The following is an 18,672-nucleotide window of genomic DNA, read 5'->3' as shown; positions in this document are numbered from 1 at the left end:
GCCCGGGGCAGCCGGGGAGGGTGGCGGGGGCCTGGCCGGGCCCGGCTCTCCACAGGCCGGGTCGGGGCAGGTGGCTGAGGGGGGAACCGCCGTCGGGACGGGGCCGGCAGGCCTCGGTCACAGCACCCGGCCCCGCCGCAGCCCCCCACCGGGTCCCTGAGCGTTTAAAATCCGTGTGTGTGTGTGTGGGTTATTCTCGAAAGACTCTTACTTTTGTTGTTTTTTTTAAATACAAGCTGTGCGGGGCAGGGGCTGGTCTTCGTAAGCAGTTGCGAAGTGAGCTGCAAAATCTGAGCCCGGTTTCATTCCAAGTGTCGCTACAGTGCAATTAAAACGTATGTATAAATAGTTCTGCTGGTAAAGCCGTGAGGAGAAGTTGTAACCTTTGCGGTGACATAGAGTCATGCTTTACAGAACAAGGAAGAAAAAAATCCATACGAAACGCTCTTCAATTTTACAAAATGTGTAGATTTTAAGATTTTGTTTTCATTATTTTAAGCTAAAAATACCACGTGACAGAACACTTCGTAGCAGAGGAGCTGCTTGAATATACCCTGCGAACGAATCCCAACTTTAGGAAAGTGTGTCTCAGATGAATGAGACTTGGCAGGTCTGCACAAATCTTTTAACACATGACTGTGTGATGATTGGAGTAGCAGACTGGAGGAAAGAAACCATTTGAGGTGCAAATGCATGCACTTTTTTAAGAAGCGGGGGAAACAGTTTGAAGCTTACTTTGTGGTAGGATTTTCTGGTTGACGAGAAGTGGGTGCGCATTACCACGATGCAGAGTTTTGCCCAATAGTCAGGTAAAGATGAGTAGCGGATTTTAGTGTGGCTTACAACAATGGTTTGGCATAATTAAATAGAGCTATTTTATTGGACTCTATTAACCTGGTTAACCTTAAATCTTAACCATGACAGGGTTTTCATGTAAAGAGCCTCCACACAAAGTACAATATTGAATTTTAATTGGAGCTTTCAAGACCTAATGTAGAGTGTATTCCTCTTGCTTCATCTTTTTTTTTTCCTTCTTGGAAGTCCAGGCGTAGTAAAATATATTGAAAGAACACTTTCTGACGCAAGTTTAAATGCTATGAATCCAGATTGCGTAAATCAATTAAGGGCAGGATTTTTTAATATAGTGCTGGTTTTTTGGATCTGTATGCTTACTACGTATGAGAAGGTGAGGATCATTCTCAACATTGCAATACCTTGGTCTTCGCAAACTTTCTGAACCACTTCCCGATCTAATTATTAGCTGGCCGATCGACAGTGATGGTAGAACCTAGGAAGCAAACCCACTGTCCAGCTCAAGCTGTTTGTAGTTTACAAATACAGCACAAAATTCTCTCCTCCGCTGAGCAATGCACAGTTTGAATTCTCATGCAGTAATATTGTTAAGACTACTGTCAGTTACTGCGCTTGGAGTAGTGCAGTAGACCCCTGTGAAGGCAACAAAGGCACATAGCAGTGGATAGGTCTTGTACCACAGAGTTTAGCTGGAATGAGGGAAGGCGTTTGGCAAGTGAGTCACTAATATGATACCAGCAAACATCTCCTGAATTCCGGTCTTTTGGGATTTGCCATGAGTTACAAACACCTGTTAATTAAGCCTTGTGGATCTTTCTCCAGTGTTAGGATCAGTACCAAGTGCGACTGGTAGTGTTGCAAAAGTCGTGCCCATGGCTTGCGAAGTGCCTGTGTTACAGCTGAAACATGTCACTTTTGCTGCTAAGTCACTTAGACTCTAATGTAAAAGTTATACAACTTCCTTAATGTTGTTTTAAAACTAAAATATAGACATATTTTAAAGACCTGTTTGGCTGGAGGCCCATTTTAGAGTGGCCGGTAAAAGTAATAAACTATCCTCAAACATTTCTGCTCAATAAAATTTGAGAATATGAAAACAAAAAGTTCCTGGTTTAGCTTTTTATAAATGTTTTCTACACCCTATGATGGCAGTGCTTGACGTTGCCCGTAGCTCAAAGAAGAGCCACGTGCGTTGAGTGTTTTGGGCCTCTGACCCAATCTACAGCATAGACTTCTGTTATTTTCTGCTTTGATCAGAGCAGTGAAGGTTTGTGGTCTCTGTCCAATATCCTGCACTGGTGAAAGTTTCTAGATGGACATTTTATCACCAAAACAGCACTTTCATCAGTGTACTTTATTTCACTCAGGACTCCTGGAATAAACTATTTGGGCAAAAACTGAATGGCTGCTGTAAGCTGGGGTCTCACCAAGCGCCTCCTGATGTGGTGAATGCCAGTAGTTTTAGAAGCATTTGCTGTATTTAAATTCCTTACTGTTTGTGTGGCCAGCTGGAATCTAACTTATAAAAAAGAAAGAAAATATATATACTGCATTTTTTGGCTTCACAAGATCAGAATATGTTTATACAATACAGTTCTATATAGTTCAGTTTGGGAGAGCCATTGAGATAAGGCATTTCTCCTGCAGCTGTTGAGGAGCGAATATTTAATGTGGAATATTCTCTTGTATTAGCTCTTTCAGTTGCAGAGAGGAAGTCTTGTCCAAAGACTTGAGATCTTACCTGGTTAAATAGTTGACTTAAAGAACTGCTGTTTCTATATAAATTGGGTCCTAAGTTCTGTGCTCAGAAGAAATACGTAAAACATACATGTTCCTGTGTGAACAGAATTGTGTTCTGTTGTAAGGAAATACACTGAAAATATATTTTAAGGTTCAATTTTTGGTGATACTAGTATAAATAATGGGACCTTAATGTTGACTGCTCTGTTTGAGGGCTTCTGTGTACGACTGCTTGAGACATAAGCCATTATGTAGTGAGTAGTAACAAAACCAAGGCAGATGATTTGCTAACTTGAACAGAGTATCTCATTGTCTGGGACTAGTTGTATAACTTATTAATATTGCTAATTTAAAAAAAATACACAAAAGTGGAGGACAAACTCTAAATATATATGCAAGGCTGTTAGGAACCCATGCAGCAGGCATTTTAGAAATACGTTGTCTACCACGGTTTTTTTCTATTTGTATGTGAGAAATGTTCTCTACCAAGTTTGTAAAGCAAGAAAATCATCTTAATCTTTGGTGGCAGAATTGTTAACGAGGGGCTCTAGAGAGCCTGCCTCCCCCTGCCCCTAGCCATCAGTAAGTGGTGCAGTTAGCAGTGGTGAAGCAGTGCCTTAGTGCTGTAAGGACACATACCCCAGTGTGAATTTCACTTCTGAATAGATATATATCAAAGTATGTCTTAAATGTACACCTTAGCTAGCCATATTGCTGCACATCAGATGTGAAAGTAAAAATAAATGTGTGAAGCACCAGACAGAGTATGAAATCTAAATCTGAAAACCATGTCTCCAAACAGTCTATTATCCTAAATCCTGGACCCCATATATATGTATATATGGGAGCATATATATATGTTTTATTTTTGATCCACGGTATTTCCTGTAGGCAAGAAATCAAAGATCTTTTCAAGTTATAAATGACAATAAGTAGGGGAGCCAATACTTCAGATAGCTGGTATTTTGTGTATGAGTAGCTCTTTGATGTCTAAATGAGAACTGGAGGAATGTCTAAAATTAACAATGAAGTATGTAAAATTAATGATGAAATGCAGAACTTGGAGGCAAACAGGCAAGGCCAGGCACTAAGCGTGGTTTGTTTTTTTCCCCTGAATAATTATTTGTTAGGGTTAAGACACAGAAAGAACACAAACAGTTGAGATGCATAAATCCCAAAGTAAGTGCTGCATAAGTGACTTTGATTTAGATATTTGAGTGTGTGTAGGTTTACATATAATCAAACATGCAAAATTTACTACGTATGTGATTAGCAGAAATTTTCGCATTGGCACTTTAGATGCAACTGGATTTAATATCATCCTCATGCCTTAATTTTGCTGATTTGTTGTAGTTTTGCTGACTCGTTACAAAAAAATTGTTGAAGAAATTAGTGGTAGGTTGCCAAACAGAAAAGAGTAATTTAATCAGTTTTGCATCTGGAAACATCTACGTATTGTGTCTATACAACAGTTTGACCAGTGTGGCTTCACATGCTGTTTTCCAGTTTTGTTCCAAGGTTATTTTTGGGCAGCCCGATGCCACGTTTGTGCAACAGGTTGTCTATGTTAATGACACTCGGTGGTAGAAGTATAATATTGCCATAAATAAATACTGTGGGAATGTTTTTTTCTTAGAGGTACAACAGCCGTCCTTAAAAAAGTTACTTTCGCCATGCCTCTGGCAACAGAAGTCTTGTGGTGATCGTGGTCTTGATGAATAAAATACCATACAGAGTGCAAGATTTCTTTCGTAGTCAGTATAAGAAGCTGTCATTGAGGGAACCCCGGCCCCCACCCCATAAGTTCTCGCCGAAGTAGTTGGATTCGGATTTAATATGATGCAGTCTTTTATTCCTTCTCTGGGATGGAAGATTTACTGAAATGATGTTCCATTATGGGCATTAGTCACCCTGGCAGAATTCAGTGGTCAGGTGTGTTGGAATACAGGATGAAGACATTGCTGTTGCCAGTTGGTATTTTTCTCAATCTGAAGAGACAGAGAGAAGCTTCTCCTTCAGAGAACTAAGATTTTTCTGGTTCATCCTCCTGAAGCCTAATAAAATGTATGTAATAGAAACAGAACTCTTGTAAAGCCATTATATAGGAGAACTTCCGGAGTATCACAAAGCTTTGTGCATACCTGCAAGAGTAAATGTTTGGGAATGCTGAAAACTCAGAATGGAGTGATTAGCTAGAGCTGTGATGGTGTGTGACTAGTGGTAGAATATTTGGGAGAAAGAACAGTGAAGATAGCTCCATTTCTAGGACCAGCTCTTAGAAAAGTACCACCCTTTTTCTGTTCTTTCCAATCAGATTAGTCTTGGGGGGGGAAGCCTCAGTCTTGTGTATTAATGACATTATTGTTCAGTATTTGACAGTGTAGATCTTGATTCTGTTTTCATAGTGTTTTAGTTACCAGGTGACATGTTTGTAAATAAAATAGGAATAAAGTCCTTGTTGCATTGTGAAAATAAGATATTTTTTATAACTATCTTGCCTGGTGCATATAATTAAACAGTTGCTTTCTCAGAAGCACCATAATTTCCATCATTTAAAAACTAAAATCTTAATTGAAGTACAGATCCTCACTTCATCTGATGCTCAGCATTGTATTTCCTGTGTATCTTTCTGCTTTGGTATTTACTTTACATACAAATATTCCAGAAAACAAAAATTCAACAAGTAGTTGAAAGTATTGCATCTTTTATATTCTGGTATATTCAAGGTTTGCACAAGGAATATGCTGTAAGATGACTTTGCAGAATAAGTAAACCAGCAGTATTCTGTGAAATTCTCTGTTTTGTGATTTCCCAGTTGAAAGTTTTGCCATACACCTTGTCTGTCTACTGGGTTGCATTTTAATACAGTAAATTTCGAAGTATAACTTTGTGTGTGGTTTGATATAAATTAAAGTTCTCCAAATAAACAATAGCATCATCTTGTTGGCTTTAGAGAATAATTTCTTGTTCTGATCTTGCTTTAAGAAAACTTTAACAAGAAATATGCTTTTGTTATCATTAAGTCAGTTTTCTTTTTTGTTGTGATTTAAATGTAAAGACAGGATTTATGGAAATGACTGGAGGGTGGTGCTGGCCTAATTAGTCATTATTTCTGGCAAGGCATAAAAAATTGGCTGTTCTTCTGCCTAAAACTAAGAGTGTACTTTGTATTTAATCTGTAGGTCTTTTGTAAAACAAATGGTTGTGCCAATAAGTGCAAAATACACACATAAAGTTCTTCTGATATTATTTGGCATGCTGTTCTGGAGAGTCATTTAGGTTTTTTGTTGATAGTTAAATTTACTAAGGTGGGTATCTCTCCCTGGAAAAATGTATATTTATATATATCCTTTAAAAAATAGTGTATTTTTTAAAGGAATAGTAGCTGGAACTTGCAGGAGCAATTTTGGAATTGAATATGGCTTTTCTGCTAGTGTCTATTCAAGGATTAAATACAAAACACTACAGTGCTTTATAAAAGTACTAATACCTATTACAAGTTTTTGCAAAGAGTTTTAGGATTATCCGTGTGGTATGTTCACTGTTGGGCTGAGTAATGTCTCTTAACAGGGTGGTTTTTTTTTTGTTGGTCTTGTTGACATGAATTGCCAGTAATTGGTATTTCACCCAGAAGCGACCCAGGTGACTTATGGAATTCCACCACCTTCAGCAGCCCCGTGCATGTGGAATGTCTTTCCTAATCAGGCTTAAGAGAGGGCGGCATTCAGCACAGCAGTGATTGAAAACTTGCCTTCTGAAAAAAATAATCAGCAGGGGCATGTGACATGAATGCTCCTCCATGCCTTTGCCCTCTTGTTGTCAGACCACAGTTTATGCCGCTCTTACACATCCTTGATGACCACAGGACATTCCTAAAGCAGAAAGCTACTTTGCATGTTCCTCTTTATGAGTCTGTTTCATGATTAAACTTTTAAAAGTCACAACCCCCAACATGCAACTGCAGTTTCATGGTAGCTGTGACATTATTTTACTATTCATGCTGTGAATTTCATTCTATAGTAAAACGAATATTATATTGGCCTTTTAAGTTGGTTGTCAGTGGAGAATAGGGAAGCTACACTTCCAGCATCTGTATGCAATCTTGGTGACAAGTAGGATCCTCTGGAAAGCTGTTACTGTTGGGGCAGAACTAATCATTCCATGTGAAATTATATAAGGAGAATTAGCTCTGACTCTACCTCATTTCCTTTCATACTGCTGTGAAAATAAGCTTAGAAACATCAAACCTTCCCTCCTTATTTCTCTAAGTACTTTATTAAATACTTCTTTTTATTAAGGCTTATTTATTGTAGGTGCTAGAAACAAAAATAACTACCTGTATTTCTGGGTACTAATGGGATGTGCATCCTTGCCCAATTTGGCAGTTTTGATTTCCTTCTCAGGACTGGATTCCCAGGATCGGTTGCCGTTGCCTTCTCTGTACTTTGACTTTATTTCCCTGGTGGATCATTTGGAGTACTTCGTATTTAAGGTAGCATGCTTGATGTGATAGAAAATTGTCAATCACAGACTGCCTTGGCTATTGAGAAAAAAGAGGTATCAAAAGCCTGCTTGGAGCTCTAAGGAGCAGTCAAGTCACCTGCTGATTTGCCTGGCAGGAGCCTAAACTTGTACAGCCTTTAAGTTTAGAAAAGAAAATGCAGATCTCTGGAGGTCATCCACTCTATGCTAAGGCCCTCTACTGTATGCATGAGCATATAGTGTTCATCGTAAAGCCAGATAGATATGCATAGACAGTTTCTGTCAGTGAAGGTTTGTGTAGCCCCTCCATGACCGAATCAGTTGTTTAACTATCCCTAGAGGTAGCATATTTCCTCTAATACTATCCTATTTTTTTCCCTAACCCATTAAGCTTCTTGTTTCTTTTTTTTTTCTGCTGTGGATATTGCAGTAGTGGGAAATGATCATCATTTTTGTAACTGCTGTTAACCTATTTTGAAGCCTGCACCCTTTTTCTTTGCTCATCTTTTTTTCTGTACTCAGCAAGCCCATTTCCCTTCAACTTTCCTGATTGCTTAGGGTTTCTTCTGAGCTTTTCTCGGTTTCCTACATCTGTGTATCCAGACCTGAACCTAATGTACAACCTTAGTGTCCTGGTTTCGGCTGGGATAGAGTTAATTTTCTTTCTAGTAGCTGGTATGGTGTTATGTTTTGGCTTCAGTATGAGAAGAATGTTGATAACACACTGATGTTTTCAGTTGTTGCTAAGTAGTGTTTAGACTAAGTCAGAGATTTTTCAGCTTCTCATGCCCAGCCAGCAAGAAGGCTGGAGGGGCACAAGAAGTTGGGAGGGGACACAGCCAGGGCAGCTGACCCAAACTGGCTAACGGGGTATTCCATACCGTGTGATGTCATGCCCAGTATGTAAACTGGGGGGACTTGGCCTGGGGGGTGGAATTGCTGCTCGGGAACTAACTGGGCATCAGTCGGTGGGTGGTGAGCAATCGCAGTGTGCATCACTTGTTTTGTATATTCCAATCCTTTTATTATTATTGTCATTTTATTATTGTGATTATTATCATTATTAGTTTCTTCTTTTCTGTTCTATTAAACTGTTCTTATTTCAACCCATGAGTTTTATCTTTTTCCCTCCGATTCCCTCCCCCCATCCCACTGGGTGGGAGGGAAGTGAGTGGTGCCTAGTTGCTGGCTGGGGTTAAACCATGACACAGTCTGTATCAGTGATGAATAGAATAAATCTTAACATCTTTTGCATGTGATGCTCCTGTTAATGTTAACATTAATAATGTTAATTAATTTTTCACTTTTTGCATTCAATTCAGTATTAAAACACCAGTTTCAGTTTTGCTGTTAATCACTTAGTCCTACTTTTTTCGATTCGAACTCTGCTTCCCAGAATGCTTGCAGCCCTTCCCAAGTAACTACAAAATTTTGCAACTCTATTGTTCATCATCCAAGTAATAAATGAAAAAATTCAATAATCCTGCACTGAAAATGCTGTCTGCATTATGATGTGAGGGCCAAGAGGAAGAAACTTACTATAGTTGGAGTCCTGCAACCTGTACCTTGTTGCAGACCTGACCTTTGGAGATAGAGTCACAGAATGGCTGGCTTGTGGTCCGACCAGTTCATCATCTTTGGGGGCATTTGGTGGTCTTGGTTGGTTACATCTGTGCCTGTCCTGTAATGGAGAGCATGGAACTGGACAAATTAAGCCAGACATCCTGTAGCTTTAGGTGTTTAAGGAGGGGATCTTTAGTGAGATAAAAGAAGAAAAACTTGGAGAAAGTTTACATGGATCTGTACACCTTGGTCAGCAGTGGTTCAGTTCCTTGGAGTGGTGTGTAAAAATCACCTATAATTAATTAGATAAATATACATGTGCACGTTTCTGTCTGAGTAACTTAAGATGCATCCGTTCACAAATGGTCATTCTTCATGGCTGCAAGATCAACACTTCAAAAAAAAAAGTCTTTGATCAAACAGATCTCAGTATTTGAAGTAAGTGTTATTTTGTGAATCATGTAGACACGAGGGGAAGAAAGGGTATCTCTACTTCAAAATCTTTTCTTCCATGCTCTTTGCTTGGAACATAATCTGCAGGCGTTTGTCTTTTATGTTAGCATTTTAGTATACCTGATGTGATCAGAAACACTTTATTTTATCCTCTGCAGTGGCATTTCCGAAAATGAAGCAGCTAAGAGGTCCTGCTAGAGAGTTGGAAAGTAGCAGGGACCGTGGCTTACAGTTAAGGCAGATGTGATTGCAACATCTGTGCCTAGGAAACCTGCAGTCTGATCTGCCTTCTATCTTCGGGATTTCTGGGATTCCAGAAGCAGAAGTGGTGCAGATAAGACATGTCCTTTGAGGTTTTGAAATGCTTCTGCTTAGATTGTAAAGCTCTTCCTTATTAGACCCACAGGAAGCACATCTCCTATAGTGCAGCCAAATTGGTATCATTATTAAATACTTATTCTCACACTCTCCAGTGGTAACTCTTCTCTGTGGTGGCGTCATTTGGGAAGAAGAGCCTCTATGGTTGCCTCTGTGTATTGACTAGCTGAGTACGTGGCCTCACCACATAGCTGCACGTGGTAATTTCTGACTTGGAAGCTGTGATGGGATCCAAAGTACAGTTTATAGAGGATTTTTCATCTTCTCCCTTAAATTGAACTTTCCAGTGCTAAAACATGGGACTTCTAACTTGGAGTCTTCATTAGAACACCATCTAGAATAACAGGAAGAAAAACCCCAAAGCCATGCCATCAAACAAATTAAAGTTTATTTTCTTCAATGATTCTCCCCTTTGCCCACTGTATTCTTGCAAAATCGGTCTTTGCCCTTGGTTTATTTTCAGTACAGCAACTGCGTTGGTTTCTGTGTGGCATAAAACTCTCCATATTCCTCTCTGAGTTAAGAATACTCTACCCTTTTCCATGATCTCTGAGCAGCAGTCATATGTCTACTTTCTGATCTCAGGACTCTCCTGCTTACGTTGGGGCTTCCTACTTGCTGTGCTTCGCCTCTGCTGTTGTGTCCTGCTCTCGAAGGCTGTGCCAGGTGAGATGTGCTTGCTTTTCTTTCCCCTTTCAGGAGAGCTTCTCTGGCCTGTTGAGCAGCCTGTGGGAAGAGGCAAGCCAGCGGCCTTCCTCTGCGCCAGCTATAACCTTTTTGAAAGGACTTCACTTAACACAGTGCACGGCAGGCAAAACAGGTATGCTCTGTGGGAGTTCAACAGAAAACACATACTTCAGAAACGGAAAGATATACTGCTATAAGTTCACAAGTACATTCTGCAGAAGAAACAGCCTGTAAGTAATATGTTAAGAGAGGAGCTGGATGAAACATGAAGACAACTTCCAAATGAGAAAAACAGGTGGTTTGCATTATTTCCTCCATGCTTAGTTTTTATGGTGGTGTCATCATAACAATACATGACAAATGAATACACTTTTCTCTCAGTGTTGTTTAAAATTTGATTACCTGAATATTTATGTTGTTCAGTACTTGGAAATATTTGAAGAGTTTTATTCTTTGCTGGATTGTATATGGAGTAATTTTGGAAGTTGAACAGTGTATTTCATTGCAGACTATCCTAAAACAAGTTCTTAATCATTTGGATGTATTAATATTACATTTAAAAATGTAAACTTTGAAAATGTAGTTATTAAATTCTGTTCAAGATGTGAACTCTGTTCTGTTTTCTAGCATTAATTATGCAAGTTTGAAATTCTCAGTTTCATTTAAAGGTAGGGCTTTTTATTTGTATGTAGCTGTTGAAATAAATTACCAGTACAAGAAAACATTCTACTAATAAGTTAGGGATGCTTGGAGTTGGCTGTACTAACTGAGACAATTTAATTCATCCATCATCAGGGATGATGTTTCTTAGTAACACAAAGTATTTTCACCCGGGGCGCTTTCACGAACTTTCACATTTTTCTTCAAATACAGCCTTGGTAGTATTTTATATGACCTGAAGTTCATCCATCTGTCCTGAAGCTCCCAATACTTTTCCATTCCCTCCAATGATGGCGTGATCTGGTACACTTTTTTTCTGCATAATGATGCACAAGTTGACTAGAGAATCATTTCGCATGTCAGATTTTCCAAAGGGTTCTGGGAAGTTATTTGTTGCTCTGTATAGCAAAGCTAAAAGTTATTGAAAATGTGTTACAGTTTCATAATAAAACAGATACAAAAAATATTGGCTTGGGAGCTAACTAAATGCTTTCTGATAGCCATAGCCTCAAGGGGGATACTTGGATCATTTGTAATAAAGGGATATCTTTGATATCTTTTGGTGAATTGACTAGTATTCTGTTTAGATCATAATTTATGAAAAAACTGGCTTGATACACAGTGTTATATTATCAAATTGTTTGGGTGTAAGAATTGCCTTAATGTATGGCCAGGATTTTCAATGTTTATTCTTTTAATGCGCTCTCTATGAAATCAGAAGAAGCTGTTGATACATTAAGACTCTACCTTTATTTCTTGCTTTCCATTTTTTTAACACGTGCAAAGCCGATTTGATCAGCATAGTTACAGCCCGGAGTTGCTGGGTAGATTTGGCTTGCTTAAGAAACCCCTTCAGGTATATAACAAGTGTTATTCAGTACTGAGAGCAAACATCTTCCAAATGCAATGCATTATTTTGCTTTTTTAAAATTTTTGGTAAACTGCTCTGAAAACTTCTGTAATTCTGTTATATGAACAGTGACTAAGCCTCTGCTTATATCTTGCTTTGAGAGGAAAAGTTTTAGTGGTTATAGGATGAAAGCTTCATTATCAGCAGCGTGTAGTGATAAGTATTTGAAAAATGTTGTGATGAGTTAACTATTACTCAGCTTGTTTTACAAAGGTGTACAGAAACCATTTTAAATAGTGGGGAAAAAAAAATCACAGAAATACTGGTTTGATTGTAATTACAAAATCCTGTGTTGCAGCTTGTGTCATCTTAGCTTTATTTTACTAAGTTTTCATATATGCATGTAAAGTTTTTGTACATATAGATATATGCAAAAAAAAGAATTGGAAGAGTTAGTGGGGTGCTGTTATATGAAAGTTTTATTGATGGTGTTTTAGACCATATGTGGTGGTAGTGCATGAGGGAGTATTTTGGGAGTCCTGAGAGTTGCCAGCAAAGACCATGCTTGCTTTGTCATTTGACTGGGTGCTTTTCTGTAAGGATGGCATCTCGCAAGTAAACTCGCTAGTAATTCCTGTGTTATTTCAAGCTAAATGGTTCTGGATTTCTAGATGGTGTTTCTAGTTCTGGGACACTTAATTGCATGTCCAAGCTTGGACATCTTGTTTAAGATCATCTTTGTTGCAGTGTAGGCCTTTCATACCCTGGTATTAGTGTCTAGCTTCTTGCAAGATCTCCAGGTGTTTCCTAGAGTCCTTTGAAGAATTGCCTAAGTTGGAAGCTTCTTCTGTTATCCCACAGCAAACAGTATCTGAAGAAAGAAGGAGAGAAAGAGAATCTTAGCAAAGGGCTTTGCTAGCAACGGGAGCGCTAGCCTTTAAAGTGTCAAGTCTTTGGAAACAGCAGCAGTAACTTCTGTCTGGTACTGCCTTACCTGTAAGTTTGAACTACGGCAGCTTGCAGAAAGGTCAGGGCTCTGTCTGTTCCCCCTCCTGCAAGACTTTGTTGCATGTGGTGACAGACTATCTACATTTTCACCTCTGCCTTAGCATCCTGGGATCATCTGGGAAGCTCCAGAATCAGTTACATGCTGCTCTCTTTGCTCCTTCAGGTGCTGTATAGAAAATTAATTGCTCGTAGTAGTAGGCAGAGTTTGCAGTCGTGATGGCTCTTCGAGGTAGCTGCAGTCAGATGTCATGGACATTTGCTGAAGGCTGATGTTTACACTGCAATAAAATAATGTACCTGTGGTCATGTTGTAGACCTGTATTTGCATCTCAGCATATGATATTTTGTTCTGTAATGCTGTGTGTGTAATGACTGGCTTTAAAGTTGGTAATACATTTTTCAGAAAGTCAAACTCAAAACATTTTTAAATACTAAAATCTCTTCATAATTGAGACTTTATTTTTCCAACTGTAAAACCAGTGTCTAAATTTACAGAACTTACAAAGACTGTCACAGGCAAGTATGCACAACCTGTGTAATAAGAAACCAAACCTCCCAAATGGTCTCCAGAAATTAGACTAAAATTCCTGTTTCTGACTTGTTCAAGGCACTGGATCTTAAAGCCATTTAACACACATTGGCTGTATCCAGTCTTGGGTATAAGAGCAGTTTAATTTTGGGGAAGGATACGTTTGGGTAGAGAAGTGAACAATTCCATAGGATTCACAAGCAAAATACAGCTCTTTGTTGTGAAGTACTGGAAGCGATGCTGGTGGAGATGCTTCAGTTGAAGATGGAGGAGGGAGGGCTTATAATAATTTCCTATTTCTTGGGCACTTTTTTTATATAGCAGAATGGTTCCTTAGGGTAGACAAATAATAACAAAATATCATGTGGGTGCTGTGCTGAAGACGAAATTCATTACCAAATGTTACTTTCAAACTACAGCTTCTGCAGCCTGACTGAAACATCTGCTGTGGTCCTTCTCTCTTACCCCTACTCCCTTTTTTCAGCCAGGGCTTCTGCCCATATTCTATGCAGTTTCCTGTGGTGGGGTATAAAGATATGAAGAACTGATGAAAATTATCTTTGTGAAGGTAGTAAAAGGTCTGGAGTAAGCCTAATAAATAGATAGGGATAACTTGTAAAAAGGAACACACAGCAGTGTCAAAAGTGTTGTAAATTTTCAAAAACAAGTTTTGATCTTCATCCATCCATGATTCAAATAAAGAACATTCACTTTATGGCCTGCAGCACAATACAAGTTGTACTTTGCTAGCTTTTGGTTAAAGCAATGAACATATTATTTGAATTTTAGGAAAGACAGTTTGAAAACGTACTATATTTAGGATTTAGTCTTGAAGTTATAAGAATAACTAGTGTTTTTTGCTGTTGCTGCATCTTTTAATGTTCATGTGCAAAGAATGACGTGATCAGAGTTGTCACTGGGAACATTTAGTTTTTCATGCAAAGTATTTTTGGGCAGCTCTTATTTGGAAGAACATGGGATGGAATATGAAAGAAGTAGTCTAAGAAATTACGATTTATGTTAAAAGGTCACAAATTATGATTATTTGGATGCTTTTTCTGCAGTTAGTCTCTGCAAAAATGGAGAAGGTGAGTGCAAACTGGTAAGGCCAAAGCATTTCTCAAGGTGGTAGGTTGGCTTTGGGGGTTCTCATCATTTAACGTAGCTGTGTCTTTTCAGAGACTCGAGAACTAAATGATTTAATTCTAATTAGGATCTGTACACATTTATGAATGAGAAGTCATGTATCTTCCTGTACACACAGTCTTTCTGTTACATGTTGTGTTTGCATGTAACTCATACTATGTGAGAGTTTCCATGAAAGCAGATGAATATGGTTCCATTCAGTCTGTCTCTAGTACGCAAAGCTATTTTGTGTTGTCAAAAATCATAAATTCTTTACATTACTGAGCTTTATTTCCAGCCAAGGGGTAGTACATGAAAGTCTTACAGGATTTTTAATTGCTATATTTTTTTTTATTCTCCATTTGGAGTGTGTGTGCGTGTATATCTCTGTCTGGCCCTGACTCTACTGGAAGATTTAGTGAAATGTGCTCTACCAAGCAGGTCATTCTGATGAGCAGGTTATGGGGAGTAATGGATTTGGGAGAGGTTGAATCTCAAATGTTAATGACATTGTTTTGATACACAGTAGCATACTGTGTTGTCAAGGAGGAGCACCTACTTCTGATGAGGTCCTTCTGTTGTACATCTGTAGTATGGAATGAAAGCCTGTCTGGCATAAATGTTTTATGGTGTTTCAGGCTTTAACTGGTACTGCGATGAGAAGCGTGACTGGGTCCTTAAATCCCAGTCATTTGAGAGAGGTGGAGAGAAAACACCCTTCATAACTTACTGTCACAAGATTGTAAGATAAAATTTAGAGTAGTAGCAGTCATGCTCTACGGCTGCCTATCGATAACATGGTTTTGTTCTTGCCCTCCTGGCTGTAGCTGTGTCTCTCTCTTCCAAGCTCTGCATTGGACATAAGGTCAGGGGGTCAAAATTTTTATATTTTCAGTTTGCTAGTCTGAGCCTTCAATCCCAACCTCCCTCCCCCAAGCTTTTAATACCCTAATAACCACTTTTCCACATACGCTTTCATGAAACTTGATTACAGTTTTTCATAACCTCTGCTTTCATCAGTTAACTATCTTCAGCCAGGGAAGTCAAGCTTTGGTTCAGTGATATCTTTGTACTAACAAAATACGAGGACACTTATTTCCATGTTAATGTGCTTTCCAAACTCTGGAATTTTCTTATATTTGCTTGGCAATTTTTTTTTGGTCTGTACTCCTTAATCATACTGTGATGCTTGTGTCCCCTACCCCCTGAATCTCTTTCTCTAGGAACTCCTCATATTCTCCTTTATTTTGAGAGTTGGTAGGTATTATGTCCTATTGAAAGGCAGCAATTTTATTCTTAACACAGTCTCAAAACATAGAAAGAAAACATTGAGCTGTTTGCCATGAATTTTACTTAAATGGATTTTTATTGGGGGGGGGGGGAAATGTGATTATCTTCACATCGTTCAGGAATTTAAGTAAAAATACTATGCTTTGGTAATTTCAGAAAGCTCTATGTAAACTTTTAAAGCCTGTTGTTTTTTTGGTCTCCAAAAGTAGGGGCTTCTGTAGGCTATGGGATTTATAAGGCTTGCTTTTACAGCGCCTGGCCATGTAGCATCAGGTAGCGTAATGAGACTTGACTGGTCTGACTCAAGAAAATTGCAACCTGCACCTCTGCTCCTTCCCACAAATAATGTATTTTTTTTCATCTGTCAGTATTGCTCTTTTGTAATGAGGACTGATATAACTAATCAGTCTCTTTCTGTATGTAAGGTATGTTTGAAGTAAGGGTGATGTGCTAGGCTGTTGCCTAGGTTGGTGTAGACCAAAGTCTAGAGTAAACACTGGTTTAGAGCATAACATAGAAACTGCATAGGCTTAGATGCTGCCATATGGCAGAACTCTTGGTCTAGATTTTATATTCTAGAAGAGACTTAAGAGTCTTGAGGAGAAGACTGTCTCTCTCCATGGGACGGTTAGCATAACTGTGGCTTGTGGTAAAAATAAATAACATGTTAGGCAGCTGGCACTCTGCACCTATGTTTTCCTATCCATACTCTGTGGTTTAGTGTTTTTTTGCATTCAGGGCAGGCTACAGTGAAGCTTGTTTGATGAATTGCAGTTTGTCTCATGAGTATGATACTTTGAGAATAAAAGCAATGCCTTATCATTAGGTGGCTTCTTTCTGATTCAATAAGCAAGCCTTCCATTATATATTAGTTTCAGAAACAAGATATGGGTGTGCGTGTATAGATCTACACATATATATAAAAAATATAGAGCACCCTGAAATAGGTACAATGGAATCCTAGTTATACAAACAAAAAGTGAGAATCTAAGTAGTTCTGTATTCAGTGTTAATGATCTTTATTTCGTTTGAAAGGTTGACCTTTGCAGGGCCTTTTCTTCTGAAGTAAAGAATAGGCTGATCTGTTTCTCCCACAGCTGGAAGGGCAGGGGGAAATTTGGTTGCTTTTTTTTTCCAGCAAGACTATCACAGGGAATGATAGGGCCAGTTGCTGAGATTGCAAAGGACTGTGCGGCCCCAGGCATCTTTAACTATGTGCGAAGACTGATTCTGTTTAATGCAAAAAAATACGAAATGCCTAAGTTTAGACCAAACACTGATTCAGGTCAGGAAAAATGGGATCCTTCCCATTGACTTAAAACAGATACGTGAGGCTTCTGTATGATGGTTCATATAAATCAAAGTGAATGGGCATTAGATTACACATTCATCATTGTGATTATCACTTGAACTGCTTAGCATGTGTAACCTGGTAAGCATTTGCCAATATTGTATTTATCTGTAAAGACAGTATTAGAACATTATATTCTGAATTTTATTTAATTTATTGTGGTGGTCTAAAGCTCTACAAGTTGAAGAGTTTGAGGCAGAAAGATAAATGATCACGAGCATGCACATTCTGCATGGGAAATCCATGCAGTGTGTGTGGTTTTTTTACATCTGGTGATCTAGTTACTCAGAAAGCATGCTTTTTACTGCAATAAGAATCTATTTAAAATTCTATTTTTTTAAGTCAATATAAACCAATTTAAAATATCTTCTGTTAGATATGTAAATGCTTTCTTGTGGACAAAAGCATTCTGTCCACCCAATTGTGTAACTTCAGCTTAAGCCAATTTGCTGTTTCCAGCCTCTTAATTATTCTGTAATCTGAGTGCAAAGAATTAAATGTGTCCAGTCTCGAACATTTGGTTAATTTCATTGTGCTCAGGGAGATGGTTTACAGTTGGGGTCTTGGGATGTGGAGCTGGGACTTTGGCCTGTTGACAGTTGTTTTAAAGGTTGAATTCTGTTAGAGCCTGTTGCCTCTGCTAACAAGACTTTCCTAAAGAAAGACTCAAGAACATTGTATAGCATCCAAATTAGAGACTGAGGCGTTGTCTTTACCATTTAAAACAATTTTAAGATCCATGGAAGGGACACGTCTGGTCAGATGGGTGGGGGTCACTCTTCAGAACTGAAAGATCTGGAGAAACCTGACGATTTGAGGTATGGTCAAGGATTTAGCAGAGCTGCTGCAGAAAATGTGAATTATTGGGAAGAGATTGAAAACATTGTGTATTTTTGCAGGCCAGCTCTCCTCTTTTTTTCTGTTGTAGCTCCTGAATGGGTGAAAAGATCTGCGAGTACACGCATGTGGAGAGAATGTATGGACTGTGGTATGATACGAGTGTACATTCGTATGTGAGGCTGATGTCTGGCGGGACAGTGACACTGCCCAGGTTTATGATGTTACCTGCTCCTGTGAGAAGGGCTGCAGGTCTGTCAGGGTCACGAGTGGAGTACCTCACCTGAAAGACTGATGTTGGGATATACAGTCAAATATATCTCATTTCATTTTACTAGTCTTTTATGCGTAAGTAGCTCTAGGAAGGCCTGGTAAGTGTGGAATTACTGTTTTTTCTTTCCATTTGTGTTTTAAATTAGACCAGTCACTAGTTTTGTTATTGGATTTTCATATATCTTATACAGCCATTCCTGCTGCTTGTCGTCCTGTGCTCTCCCTACTTTTGCATTACTGTGGGCTCTGGATCTGTGCTTGATTTAAAGTCAATAAAAATCTCTATCAGAGCTTCTGTTAGTGTTGAAAGTCTCTAATCATTTAGGATATTTTTTTGGCAGATGAGCTTAGGAAAGCTGATCCTAAATGTGACCGTGATTTTTTAGGGGAAAAAATCCACTTTTTTCATTGTTAGTGGAAACTGTAGATGAGAACCTCAAAGAGGAACACCGAGGGGCATCCTTTGTAGGTTGTCCACAGCATATTTGGTCAAGAAAAGAAACAGTTTAAGGAATGTGACATGCGGTTCTTGATGCAGAAAAAAGCTTCGGTATGCCTAATACATTGGAAAACATTTGTTCAAGAGCACGTCTTCCTTGTGCAAAATTTGCCCCTGTAGTATTATTAAGGTCA

General features: G+C 38.8%; 1 protein-coding gene across 13 annotated transcripts in view; it reads left to right on the top strand.

Moving 5' to 3' along the window:
* The first annotated feature begins 256 nt into the window (after window positions 1–256).
* Window positions 257–18,672, top strand: part of GTDC1 (glycosyltransferase like domain containing 1) — a 184,264-nt gene continuing 165,848 nt past the window's right edge. For 12 of the 13 annotated variants that reach the window (XR_012650529.1, XR_012650528.1, XM_075028960.1 and 9 more), the window contains exon 1: window positions 2,560–10,249. The gene's annotated coding sequence lies outside the window, so the exon portion shown is untranslated. Of the gene's footprint in view, window positions 336–2,559; window positions 10,250–18,672 lie in introns of those variants that run through there. The other variant, XM_075028954.1, reaches the window with a different exon arrangement.

Source organism: Buteo buteo, chromosome 5, assembly GCF_964188355.1.
Source record: "Buteo buteo chromosome 5, bButBut1.hap1.1, whole genome shotgun sequence".
Classification (NCBI taxonomy): Eukaryota; Metazoa; Chordata; class Aves; order Accipitriformes; family Accipitridae; genus Buteo; species Buteo buteo.
Note: the sequence above shows the minus strand (reverse complement) of the source record. Positions and strands in the feature narration are given on the sequence as shown.